We start from the raw sequence: 14,794 nt of genomic DNA, 5'->3' as shown, positions 1-14,794 counted from the left end.
GCCGAATAAAGGATTGCTTTGCATTTCCCTATTGCCAAGATGGACTGAGAAACATGCTTCAATACAGGGATGATTTTGGGTTTCACCTTCAAAACAGTTCAATTCTTAAATACACTCCACTATAAAAAACAGGCAGATTTCTTCCTTAGTGTTCTAATTTGGCCTATAATTCTTTGGTAACTTTTATCAGGACAAGGACAACATCTTCCTCCATTGTGGCCAGAGTTTGCTGTAACACCACTGCCATTCAGAGCACACTTCTACCACAAACATAACTACCTTCTGGAGTCTGATAAAGTACACGACTCAATTCCGACTAAAAACAGATTATGCAAAACTCTTGCTCTGCACTAAGCTGTAGCATTCATAAGAAAATAAGGGGAAAAGTCTGAGAGAATAAGGTTCAAAATGAAGCATACAATATCCGCTCAGTGCTTAATACCTTTTTAATCAGAAACACGTGTGAAATTTAACTTTTGCTTTGCATTTCCTATCTCACCACTAGAGATCAATTATACCATATACCATTATTTTTTACTATGAAAACTTTCTTCTTATGAAACAGAGTTAAACTAAATTACCCTACAAATCTGAATACTTCAATTAAAACCAATTTTCTTCCTGCAAAGTGCACCAGTCCTAGTGTCCAAATGCCAAGGGTGCTTATTAAACCATTTATTTCTCCTTTTGCTAAAGAAAATGATTTTATGCAAATTTCCTCTTGCAAATTCATGTTCTGAAAACTGTTATTAACATAAATGCTTGATAATGACGTTAAAATGCAAACACGTCTCTATCAGATAATTAAACATACACATTTTCCTAAGCGGCTACTCGCATGTAAATTTAAAGACAAGCCAAGTACATTCATGCTGCTAGCACATGATCACATGGTTATCAAGTGCTCCTACATACCTAACACTTGCCCCGAAGAAAAGAAGCACGACACAGTCCTCCTATATTTGAGCTAAAGTTACATGAGGTTCTGGAGTAGGTGATCCTGAGAAAGAAAAATGCTAAATTCCATTTTCCAAAATGAAAATGTATTATATTGTGCACACTAAGCAAACAAAACACAAACTTGCCTATTACAATCACATTCAGGATGAACTCCAATGTTTCTTTTCCATCTCCTTTCTATAACCGAACGCCCCTGAAGTCAACCAGGGAATTCAGTGAGGTCTGAATTTGCCTCTTTAAATCACAGCCCAGTGATGTGAAATTTGTTACAGACCCAACATTCGTAGATTAGAGTCAAGGATGTGTAACAGTGTATTTAAAGAACCAGAAATACATACACTCTATATTACAAGTATATATTGCAATAGGTTTGTGCCTAAGGCACTCCACCAAAGCTGGAAAACATGATTTTAAATACCACACACTGGATTCAATACATGGAATAGTGTAATGTATACACCAACAGACTTAAAACTGAAGGAATCAAGCGGAATCCCATTGGCTTTGCTATGACTGATTCTTGACCACAGAAAATACTGTGTTCTCTGACAGTGACAACAGCAGATTCACAGCATGGCAAAAATCAGCCTCTTATTCAGTCTGCCTCTCCATTAACATCCAAACACACTACTGTACATGAACATTGTGCCCATGTCACCAGAACCCATTTTATCTGTTTTTGAAAGAGAAAACTATTGTGCAACGCTGTTAATCCACAAAACCATCGTTTGAAATGAAGAAACATAAAACCAGAAAGAAATAATAGTAATAAATCATACCGTTTAATTATATTTGTCTATTAAATAGAAGTGAAATCCCAGTAACAAACGAGAGTCCTGGAAACCCTTTAATAGATTGAATGGCAATTTAGCAAATGTGTTTTAGCAGTCATTTACCTCCCCTTACACCTTCTTATTCACTAGTATCTCTAATTGATAAGACCTAAATTACTGCTGTGTTTGCATTTATTCTTAAAGGTCCTGGTCCGTACTAACTAACCTGCATGTATCTCACCTCCACAGCTCCGTGAGCTAAGAAACAATAACAACTGATTAAAAATAAAAATAAAGCCCAAAAATTACATCATTAGAGCCATCCTAGGGCTGATTTGCTTGTAAAACTAATAGAAAAAGAAAGCAACATTTTTCAGTGTAGACAATTTGCAATACAACAATTCTCCCCTTCCTCAGCATGTAAAAGTTTTCTTAAGTCATAATAGCACAGTAAGTGGGCAGGCTCATGAATACAGAGCCAGTTTACCTCACATAGCTTTCCTCATAAAACTCTTTCCTCATTCTGAAGCACTTCATAAAGCACTCACATTGAAATGCACAAAGCATTTAAAAAACTTCTCTTAATGAATCCAGAGGCATTTTAACAAGCTCGGCATTTCTTCTGGAAAAGAATAATATTTATCGAAACAAAACAGATTGTATTTAATTGCCCGTTAAACACTGCAGGGGGAGGAACCACAGTTATATTAGTTAGCTGGACTAAAAAAATCCCACAGTGTGATTCTACCTATATCTCTGCCCTTCTGCAGGTCATGATGAGTCACTGTTTTCTGGAAGAGCAGCCATAGCACCACCTGCAAATTGTCAGCGGGCTGAAATGTGATTCAGTTATCCATATCTTTTATCTACCAGGAAAGTCTCGCCTTATGCAGAACTACTGCATGAATACATGGGCATAAAAAGGTGCTTCCAAAGCAAATATCATTAGCCTCCACACTGCAAGCAAACAGACAGAAGAGGACGAACTAAAACACACCAGCAGCACAATTACATTCATCTTTCTCCCAGATAAAGGTCTCACAAATACAGAGGTAAACTCAGTCTGCAAGCAAGAAAAGGAAATTACTGGTATCAGTTACAGCCCCACTGTCTCAAAGAGCACTCTCTCTCAGGTACCTGATTAGCTTACTGGTAGGAAATTGATCTTACCAGTCAAAGTCAGAGGTGCTATTTTCAAAGTGCATTTAGTTGCAGACGCTGGTGCCGTCGTCTCAAGTCTGAAAAAGGACCTGCACGTTTAAAAGCCCATCTAACCCCCCTCAGCCATCCCCAAGTCATATCAGCTCACACAATCTAAGCTATACACGTGCCACTATCGCCCCTAAATCTTACTCTGCTGGTACACCATTCTGAAGCATTTCCAAGTGCTGCTATAATGGAATTTACATATTTTTAGTTATCCCAAAGGCTCTTCCTGAACCACATGAGTACTCACGCTCACCACCAAAATAATGGCAGTTTCCCTTTTAAAAGTTAAGCACTAAGACATATGGTATTAAAAACAGTGAGCTTTCATTCCAGGATCTTAGTAGAAACCAACTAAGCCGCATGGATTCATTAAGCCTTGCAAAAAACTTAATCTTGCTTTAATTGCTACCCTTTTTAACACTCCTAATGCTTTTACACAAAAAAATAAAGAGAAAGAAAAACACAATCCTTGATAATAGTACCAAGAAAGTCACCCTCTAACTGCATCTATGCCAGTTCTGGCATTTCCTTCTTTTATTTAGTATTTATTTTACTTCCTGAATCTTACATTGCATGCTGAAATACAAGGCATTCATACAAGGTAACCTGCCTTTCACCATAGCACATTTTGCAGTCATAGACAGCTGGTTTACACAAGTTATGGATGCACATCCAACACACAGCTTATGAAACACCCAGACAAAATTAAAGGTTAATACTTAATTGCCTTTCCACGTGCATTTTTTTCTCATCCTCCTCCCATAAAATGAAGATTTCTTCTGAATGTGTGAATTGCAGTGAAAATAAGCTGTTAATTGGCTACACAGTGTAACTGTAAATCACGGAGTGTTAAATACCAAGATGTAACAAATATTTACAATGAAACTGTGACTTGTGTCTTAGGTTCTGAAAGAATCTGTTCATCTCACATGAAATTGCTTGTTAGATTCCACAGGTTCCCAAAAGAAAGGGTATGGCTATTCCAGTTTTACAGATTGATTTTGCTTGTGAATTATATATCTGGCATGTTATTCTGCAAGGTAAAACAGCTGCAGCTCATTACTGGCATTAGCCAGTGCCGAATTTTCACCAAGTCCAACAGAAATTCCCCATAGCTTACAAATCTAAGTTTCAGATAAGACAAGCACAGTGAAAGCACAGCGAATGAATCCAGGCAGACCAAATAAACAAAGGACACTGATACAAGCTAATAACTGGAAACCCATATACATCTACTTCTTAAAGTCTTCTCAGTGAGCAGCTGCCCTGAAGATCATCAGATACGAAAGCCAAAAGCATTTGATTTAGGTCAGAATTCAGAATTTCAGACAAAAGCACATTTCAGTAGGTTCAGTTATGACAGCCTTTAGCCCATCTAGAACATCTAAGCAACATCTAAACGTTGCTGCTGATCATAAATATTCAAAGCTAACAAATGAAGCAGAAGTACAAATCAGTTCCTGCCAGAGGGATGCTACTTTTCCAAAGACTCAAGTAAATATAATGGCCTGTGTCAAGCTGCTTGAAGAGCACAGGATCCAAAGCACCACTATCCTAACTAAAAAGTGCCTTCATCATTTCAGTCTTAGAAGCACCACTTTGCAATGCGTAGCATCCGCATAAGAACGAACGCATCACTGTGTTTACTTATTACTCGCAGCCCTTGCATCTGATAAAATTACTTTTTAAAAACTAATAAAGCATCATGGAGCACTTCCAGAGTGGTGATCTGAAATCCCTGTATGTAAGAAGCATTTTTACAATGCTATAAATGCATTCTCAGCTCAGAAACACGGCTTTAACAATGTCATGTTTTTGCTTAAAACATATATATATATACATATATATATATATATATATATCTTAACCTAAAATTGGTTTGACGTGCGTGGGCTGCATTTTTAACTCTCTGAAGAGACTAAAAAAAAAACCATGAACTAATCTTAGTCTCCTATGGCTCAGCTCTCTGAAAAAACCCGTAACATGCCAGCCAATAATAACTTAAATACACCTGCACCAACTGATGTTGTAAATTGATCCCAGTCACTCCTCGCCCCATCTGCCTTTTTGCGTGTTTTGAAAGAGAGCATCCCTTTTTTCATCAGTGGAAGAGATGGGAAAAAAAGCTCAAGTGAATGTTCCTACTTATAGCTAACACAATAGAGTCGCCGGAGGTGAAAGCAACAGCTACTATGTGCCACCCTTTTCTACCACATGGGAGCTCCTCCAGCAACACTGTATGTATCCCAGACAGTCATGTCCATGGAGCAGTTCCCAGCCCTACTCATTCTTCCCACAGCAAACTCCTGTACAAAACTTGTCTTGCACTGTCTGACTGGAACAGAGCTATAAGCATTTGTAAATCTTTATTGCTTGGGTCCTCTCTGAATAATGGATAAAGGCTCAAAACTTCTCTATACTTCGTTACCAATTAAAAACCAGCCTGCAATACGCCACATCCAGTTCTGTTCAGCGTTAAACAGGCAATACCTGGTTTCCCTCAGTAAGATTTGTAGCCATGCTGTGTAATACCAGCTGTAGAGAAGTAAAATATCACCTGCAGGTGAAAATGAAGCAGTACCAGCTAAATGCAGCCCAGGACAGCTATGCCCCAGAGATCAAATACAGACAATATTTAATTACTGATAACTAACAACAAGAATCACAGATAGATGCACTGTAGACACAATGCTTCTAAACTTTTAAGCGAAGAGCTACAGAAAGTGCAAAGTATAATCATATACATTTACATGCTAATGAGACAAAACACCTTCAACCAAGTCCAGTTGGACCAAACTCTCAAGTTTTGCAAAGGGAAGTACGTGAAATCATACAAACACCCAACAAAGAAACTATTTCATAGCAAACCTGGAAAGTAAAATATTCACACTAGAAAGTTTTTTCCTCATGCACAGCAAATGTGAACATCACATCCAATGTTCTCACTAGTTTTTTATGAATTACATTTTACAGTATTTTTAACCCAGCATTACACAGAATGAAGGAAAAACTGATCAGATACACTGAACTAAGCAGACTATATTCCTTTAATCCACTTAAACTACATTTGGCCTGCTTTTTCAAGAATAGCCCAATTAAGAGCTATGTCCATTTACATTATCTGTAACAGGCTTACAACTCTTTTCTTCTTTAGTAAACCTCAATAAGTTTGGAAACACTCAAATAAAAGCAAAACAATCTGACAATATTATTATATTCAAGATCATCTTCCCATGTTTAAATTAAGTACAGAACTCACAGGGAAGGCTCATTTCTTGTCTACAGAATGCAGACCCTCTTTAATTTCTCCTCCCTTAAAAGACACCATTTCTAGTCTACAGCTTTATTGGATTCAGGTTGTCAGCCTGAAAGAAAATGATAATAGATCAGGTTCACATTTAAAATGTATTTTGGATAGAGGAGGAACCAAGGTATGTCATAGACAACAGCAGGAAGATCAGAACCAGAATCAGTTGTAACAACATTGGGATTCTAACCTCCCTGACCATACTGTTCTAAACATGGGCAAGGAGTGACTTCACAACTGCTGCTGTATGAACACAGAATGACTACAACACTGATTCTTTGTGGAGCTACTTACATGAGTAAGCATTCATTAATTTATGTTAGAGTTGTGGACACAGATCAAAATAATTATTCGATAAATAAGGCTTGCTGCAGCTGGGTTACAGCCTATATCACACCATGAAACATATTCAGTGGAAAGCTAAACCTTCCACGTTTTCAACGCTGCTTTGTTTTCCAAACAACACACAATCAACAAAGAGACCAAGTCAATACGTCTTTCCTCTGGAACTGAACTTCGGATATATTACTTACTCCAGGATTTTCTTCTATCTTAAGAATTCAGAAGACTGAATTCCTCACCATCCACACTTAAAACAATTATTTCTATGTTATTTCACATATCATTGCATTTTTTTACATATATATATATGTATACACACACACATATATATATAAGTTGTCTAAAAAGTCTATAATATACAGCCAGCCACCATTTATGCATTAATAAAGGGATGTAATTTCTTTAAAGAAAATAGACTGTATCTTCTAATCACTGTAAGCTGAGAAAAGCATCAAGCAAGCCCTAAGATAAGTATGCATCTCTGAACTTGACATTCCTGCAGCCTTGGCAGCTACTGTTTCAGTTGGTGTTTGATTTGTTTGATGTTTCATCATGATTTGTTTCATGATGAAGCAAACATGCCAAGTTCAACCAAAACAAATAAAACTCAAGGAATCTTTGGAGTGCATCTAAACCAAAGCTTTCTCCCTATTAACAGAGCTAGAAATCCCATATTTGAGTCTACCTCTTTGCAAACAGTATGAATATCAGCCTTAACAGAAAACGAAATAACATAGAATCAAATAATTCTTTCAAAACAGTGACTCAGTCTCTAAAATAATATAATGATAGAATGGCTTAGGCTGGAAGACAGCTTAAAGCCATCCAGTTCCAACCCCCTGCTATAGGCTGATTGCCATCCACTACATCAGTCTGAGCAGGGCCCCATCAGACCCAGCCATGAAAGCCTCCAGGGATGCAGCTTCCACAGCTTCTCTGGGCAGGCCAGCTACCATCATTATGAAGAATTTCTTCTAAAAGCCAAAGGATCTCTTACACATCTTATACAATGCCCAAGGGGGAAACAAATAAACATACATACACACCCACATATTGTTAGACTGCGTTTGGTTAAATACATTTAAGTGTTCTGTGCAACTGAACCAGTGACATTTAAACCGTGTTAAGAACTGGAAATTCTAATAGTTCTGGGAAACTCTAAGGACTGTGACAATTTACACCTTCTGAGAAGCAGCACCACTGTGTTTCCAATGGCACCCTACATTAACCACAAGTTTCATAATGAAAAATATGAACCTGTCACACTTAGCGGCCCAATGATACACATACCTAACCAGCTTCAGAACAGGTCTGTAATAAACACTAATCCAAGTCAATGCAGTGTCTCTAAATGTTGAGCTAAGTCCATGTTTTACAAGAAGACCTTTAATTTTAAGAACTTAAAACACCCTTTAGAAAGTGAAACATACGTAGCAGCATTGTAGCTACACAAAGAGATTATCAGGTGAGCATTTGAGACAAACACATCATATAAAACAAGGTGAGGCTGTGAGCACACTCAGCCGGTAGCACCACAGCCTGACTTACCCCAGTCCAAGTATCACCAGTCTCCCAGATCCCACCACAACTCCATTCATAAGTTTCCCATCTAATACAAATATCTGCGAAATTATTTTGCAGACAACAGTATTTATGTTCATATAGACAATGTAGACGTCTTTATTAGAGCAATCAATCAGAAGCATAAATAATGGCTTGTATATAGCTCTGGTTACATTTTAAAGAGATGACGAGTTCACAGTCTCCACTCTGTTATTTCTTGTGAGAGAAATAACTATTTTCTCAAACAACCAGCTTGAAAAGGAGATTCAGATCAGTGGAGCTGTGGAAGAACAACACGATCAACCAAGCAGAATAACTCATTTTAAAATCAATTTTAAATGAAGAAAATACGCAGCTCAGCATGCATTGCTTTTCAAGTTGGAACACCAGAGCCTAGAACTATGAATTTTACACTCTGAGGGAACAATAAACACATAAAGATGGGAATTAATTTTCATGACAAACACGATCCAAAGCAAGTCACAGCAACTATAACCTTCTGCTTCTATTTCTGCCAATACTCAGCATCTCTGACATGTAACTCAGTGAAACCCTCAATATGGGCATATAACAAACCATCACCTCTGGGGATGCTTCCTAGCAGGATTCTCGTGGATCTTCCAGCTGGTCCAGCCCTGTGACCACAGGCAGTCGTGGCTTTGGCTGTTGCAAAACTCTTTCTTACTGTGCTTACTCCCTCCGACAAAAATCAGTCAGTCAATGTGTTTTATTTTATTGTCCTTTTTTCTTTTAAAGATTCTATTTGTTGTTCCTGGAGGAAAATGAATTTTACTGTTGGATGCTTCAGGCTCATCTAATTACGATACCAGCCGTCAGGGGATTTTTAAACTAATGACAATGTATTTGTCAAGCACAGAAACTTTTAATCTGATTTTCAAGTGGATCCCAGCCAATGGATCCTGGCCACTGCAGCACTTAACAAAACACATCTGACTGCCTTCCATGCAATATTTAGGTGGGCTCGTTACATCAACTTTAACTGTTGCCTCATGTCTTTCTCTGGTGGTTGATACAAGGTGCGAAGGCACACCAACAATGTTATTAAACCTTTTATGACTAGAAGTCCAAAGTCAAAGTATATATGCATATATGTGAAACTTCTCAGAGAACAGAGACATGTACCCTATGAAATTGGAACCAGAAAATCAGAATTATCCAAAGAACTGTAAATGTAACATGACACAAACGATCAGGATAGCAATCATAACCATCTACATCCAAATCAGATTTAACCACTGTCACCTGAATCCTCTCCCCACTACCATGGGTAGAAGGACACCTGAGAACAACAGCCAGTGATCTCAACCCACAAAGAGGTGCCTTAACAGCACTTATCCATGCAACATGAAGCTTTGTCACTGCTTTTATTCTAACAGCTGCAGAAACAGACACCTTCAACCTTAACATCACTGACCTTCCAATTGTCCACAAACAAGACATTGCAGTAGAATATCACAGGGGCCTCCTATTGCTTTCTATGTAAACTGTGTCCTACCTACTTCAATATCAGCAGAAAGGAGCTAGAGCTTTCCTGAAGACACTAAACTCAATTATCTCTTTATAACAAGAAGAGCTGATCACATTCTTCTGAGCCTGCAAGAGCCCAGGTATGGTGAGACAGATACCTCACGGCAGGTCATTAGCAGCAGAGTGCCAACACACAGCCTTACTACTATGCAAGAGTACATCTCTCCTTTTAGGCAGGGGGAGAACTATGAACAAATGTTCAATTCACATAACCATCAGCCTTCTTTGAAGTACAGTATGACAACACGTGTCTATTTATCCACATTTCCACCTGTGAGACCACAAAATTAATACTCTCCCTGACAATAACTTTGCTGCAGCCTCTCTACCTTCGGAACATAACTGGAAGATTAGCAATAAACAGTATGAAAGCAGAGGCTGTGAGCATGCCATGCACAACAGCACCAGGACAGCAACAGCACCCTACACTGTGAAAGGCAGCACAGCTGGCTGCGCTCTTGGATGTAGAGTTTAAGCACACTAATTAATTTTAAGCAGGTATTTACATCTCATTACAGCAATAAAACACTACAGAGCCTGCAAGAGTGACAGCAATGCTCTAAGCCCGCATCTGGTGCCATGAGGCTGTTTGTAAAGCCAGGTGAGCGGCAACTGGATGCTTCTCAGCTACAGCTCTGGGAAGCTGAACTGTTTCTATGCATAGAGGAAAAAATGGTCCCCAGGCATACTGTTATATGAACCCTATGCAACCTCAGTCTGTTTCAAAGCAATGCATTTAAATCCAGCATCAGATATAAATAAGATAAAATGTATAAATAGGAACAGCACAGAGAATAGCACCCAGTATCCCTTGTGGTATCTCCAGCTGACATGAAAGCGTTTGTATTTTTGAACAGCAGCTGGGATTGAAAGGAAGCGTGAGGTTTGTTCCTTTCATATGCTAATAATGACATCATACCTCGTGGCTGGACGCTGCCACCACACACCTTCCTCACCTACAAGGAAGTCTCTTCTAAAGGAGCCTAAGAACTGGGGAAACTGACGAGGCAGCCCCAGCATTGACGCTGTGCAGCACTATATGGGCCCTGCTGGGATCACAGGTATCGGGTAACCAGGGCTGAACCTCTCATAAACATTCCAATGCAACGCTGTGTAGAGCAGTGACTTTGCCACAGAGCATCCTCCAAAAATGGAAGGATGTTCTCAAGGCACCCTGCTCGCTCCTGACATCTCTTCAGCAACAAATCACGAGAAATTCAATTATGTAACCCTTATTGTCTATAGACAACGCACCGAGCACATTTTGGCACCGCACCGCCTCAACGTGATTTTTCTGCTCTGTTCTGTCTGCAGTACCCTCAAAGGTTGGGGGAGAAATACAGACAGCGTGCTAATAAAAAATAAAATAAATAAAATCTCTACCATATGCTGACAAACAAGGCAGAAAAAAGCCGGAGTGGGAGCATAAGCCTGTCTTTCTATCTTCCCCTGCTGCCGTTGCGCTGTACATTCTGTACGGGAGAAAGGGAAGGCTCGGTAACATCCCCTGCTCTGACACCACCATGCCCGAGACCTGCACTGCTCCTTCTTCCCCACCACGGACGCCGCTAAAAGAACATCCCTACGGACGCACCCAGACACCGACCGAACGGCGAGGAGAAGCCGGGCGGGGGAACCCAACGCAAAACGCCGATCGCCCGCCGCATCCCCCCCTGGGGAAAGCGAGCTCCAACGAGCCGGCCCCGAAAGCCGAACCCCGCGGGCTGCGCAGCGCCCGGCCTCCCGTCGGGCACGGAGCGCACAGGCCGTGGGCCCCGCACCTGCCCGGCCCCCGCGGAAGCCCCGGCGCCCACTCACCTCCCCGTTCCGCGCACTGCGGCTCCGCTGCCCGCGGCAGAAGGGCGGCTCCCGGCGGCGGCCCGACTCGCCCCGTCCTTGCGGCAGGCGGCTCCCGCCCGCGGCGGCGGCCCCTCCGCGCCCACGGCGGGGCCAGCGCCTCCCCGCGTAGGGGCGCGCACCGCCCCCAAGGCGGAGGGGCCGGGGCTGGCGCCGGGCCGCCCCTCGCCGGCCTCCGCCTCCGCCGTTGCCCGTGGGCGGCCGGGTAGGGCTGAGACCGCGGCCCCGAGATAGCGCCAAAGGAATCCGCAGCCCGGGCTGTGCGGGGCGGTGGTACCGGAGAGGAAGACCCCCTCGGGGCAGCCCTGCAGCTGCTACATCGATAGCGCCATTTGTGAGCTAGCGCGGTTAGCACGCCCACTGCTTTATCTGCTATTCAGTCCTCGTACAGTTATTAGCGCTAACACTTATCGGTGTCATCGAGAGCCATCCCTCATCCCCGTTTCCGTTTCAATTACCCTGGCTATCAGAAAGCAGCTTGGTGCAATCTACGTCTCGCGTTATTCTATTTACCGGGTCTCGGTCCATCACAGGGACTTCTGAGCTGATTTCCATAGGAAAAGGAGGTTATAGCAACATAAATGGAATGAAAACTTAAGGCACAAGCTGCCACATCCGAGGACCGACGCTACAAAACGCTGCAGAGCAGCCCAGCAGAGCCGGGTCAATGCCGGGCACCAGCAACACGGGCACGCACAGACTCAGAGACGCGTGCCCCGGGTCCTGACACACCTCGATTGCTCTATTGCTCTATGTCTCAGCAGAGTAAAATCGTGCCCCAAGCACGGAGCACGGCAGTCCCAACGGCCGTGAGCTGCAGCTGTTTCCTTGATCAGATGGCTACCGACCTACGGGCATCTAAACAGGCTGCTTTACGAACTGCTCCTCTATAGGAGAACCAGCTGCCAACTACATTCCTGTATGTCAGAATGCAAAGGTCGTTCTGTACAGCCTGTAGTGTAACCTCCAAGCTCCGAGCTTCAAATCCTTCCCCTATGGAAGCCCGCTGCATTGCTGGGCTTCAGTACTAGGAAGGAATTTGCTCTTCAGCTCCTCTGTATGACGGAGACGACTGCTCCAGATACGTGAGTGCTCGGCTGCATTCCAAAGTAGGTCAAACTACGAAAGTCGTTAACATTCCTCCATCTATCTGAAGCTTTTAGCTTTCTCTCAGCTATTTTCTATGTATTCCACACCTTCCAATGCTTACAATACCGTTTCCACATGCTTAGAGTTCAAATGATCAGCGCCATTGATGAGTCTCGCACGAATTACCTGACTTTTCATACTAACCAGTACCGCTCTGAGGTACCAATGCAATAAATCCCTCTAAAGTCTCAGATGCTTATGGTTTATAGGTCAGTCCTGACTTGGTCGTTCACAGACACATCCGTCTCTATGGCAGTAGCACCGATTTTACAAGACCTATTTTACTGCCCAAAACAAGACGAAAAGAGAAAAAGGAAATGAAATGCCAAGAGCTTCAGAACACACAGTAGGATATACAGGCACGTCATAGACAAATAGAAGTTTGTCTAAATGGGGCCTTAGACATCTACACACACAGTGCTGCTGAGGAATGGGCTAACATTCAAAGTGTCAGTAGAAAGCTAAGTTCAATGCATCTGAGGCAGAGCTCTTATTGGGTGCAAGTAACAAAAGCTATTCGACTCTCACCCACAGACAAGGATTTAGAAATAGCTCAAATAGTACAAGAGCACTACAGCTTTCAACAAATATTTGTGCTATTCATTCTTGGAAATGGTTCATTAAAAAGACAAGCAAAAAAGGCTAGAAGGATCAAGTGGAAGAACGCTGACATGGGATGGAAACACAGCATTGCACAAGACTTCTGGGCAGATTACTGTGTGGCAGGTGAAAGCATCAATTGGAAAATCACCCTAGATGCCAAAAACTGCAGAACTTATCTTCAGCCTGTCCTGCCTCCTTTGTGCTACACAAAAGGGAATGGGAGCACAAACCATCTGCAGCCCCCAGCTGGGGATTTTAGTGGTATAAAAGGAGTCCCTAAGTGACAGAGGAGTTGCACGGCCCATGAGAGGCCACACAGCAGCGAGGGGAGGCCTGCAGCACAAAAAAGCATGACTGGATCTGCTGCCCCAGCTGCCTGCAGCTGGTCCACAGCCCCTCGGGGCTGCTACCATCTGCTCTCATCTGGTGCCAGGACAGGCTCGCGTCCAGCCAGGGAATCGAGGGGCTTTATGGCAGCTCTGCACCCTTCTGTGCATGGAGTAAATTGGGCCATCTGGGCTCATGTGGTCACAGCACTAATCTGTAGACCCTAATCTGGCAAAACACGCCTGGGTACGGCTCTGAGTGCTTACCTGAGCTGCCCCTCTAGTACTGGACCCAGAGTAAATATCACAGTACACGTAATACATAAAACAAACACACTGCCAACTTGGAATTCAGAAAAACCTAAACCATTAATGAGAAATAGTATATTAATAACAAATATTAAAGCAATCTCCTACCAATAATGTTGCATTCAATTAGGAAAACAATTTTCAGGTACAAAAATTAACTTCGCTGCGGTTCCTGATACTTCCAGATCCTGAACCGTGCATCAGGATCACAGAGTTGCGGTTAAAGTTATGATGATAAAAGTAATTGTCAGTTTCTGTTGACACTTGCAGAGATTTAATTTTAGAACTGTACCCTTGGGCAAGTAATATAGAATTAGATCTGTACGCTGCATCCAAAGTCATACCAAAATGTCACTCGTAAAACCCGCTTTCAAGATCTTGCTATTTGATGTATAAAAGTGCCTGTCAAATCTGCAGAGAAAGCCTGCAGTACTGGTAGGCTGTTCCGAGGTTGTACGTTACAGTACCAATGGATCCTGCTTTGGTAAAAATGAGGACGCATCCATAAGTGAAATAAATGAACACCTGGTTCTTTGGCAGTATTATCGCTGAAGGAAGAAGAGACTGTGGGGAAACAGCACAATAAAATGCTGAGAAGTTGGATGATAGAAAGATTGGGAACGTAACAAGATATTAGTGAGGCCAAAAAGGGGATCCCAAAAGAAAAAAGCAGGAGAATTTAACAACTTGCATGGGCAATAGCAGAACAGTAGTGGAACAACCTCTGATTTTCCCCAGTGCAGGGAGAGCAGGAAAGGTTCAAGCAGGTGGCACAGAGCACTCACACCACCATGTGCCCCTTTGCACATGAGCCTACACCTCTCAAATAACAGTTATTTGAATTACAC

The 14,794-nt window shown here is 42.1% G+C and overlaps 1 protein-coding gene across 1 annotated transcript in view; it reads right to left on the bottom strand.

Annotated features, from left to right (window-relative positions):
* Positions 1 to 11,638, bottom strand: part of HECW2 (HECT, C2 and WW domain containing E3 ubiquitin protein ligase 2) — a 123,876-nt gene extending 112,238 nt beyond the window's left edge. Inside the window, exon 1 of the mRNA XM_015867659.2 lies at positions 11,521 to 11,638. The gene's annotated coding sequence lies outside the window, so the exon portion shown is untranslated. The remainder of the gene's footprint in view (positions 1 to 11,520) is intronic.
* Between the last annotated feature and the right edge of the window lie 3,156 nt (positions 11,639 to 14,794).

Source organism: Coturnix japonica, chromosome 7, assembly GCF_001577835.2.
Source record: "Coturnix japonica isolate 7356 chromosome 7, Coturnix japonica 2.1, whole genome shotgun sequence".
NCBI lineage: Eukaryota > Metazoa > Chordata > Aves > Galliformes > Phasianidae > Coturnix > Coturnix japonica.
The sequence above is the reverse complement of the archived record's forward strand: the minus strand, read 5'-3'. Positions and strand labels throughout refer to the sequence as shown.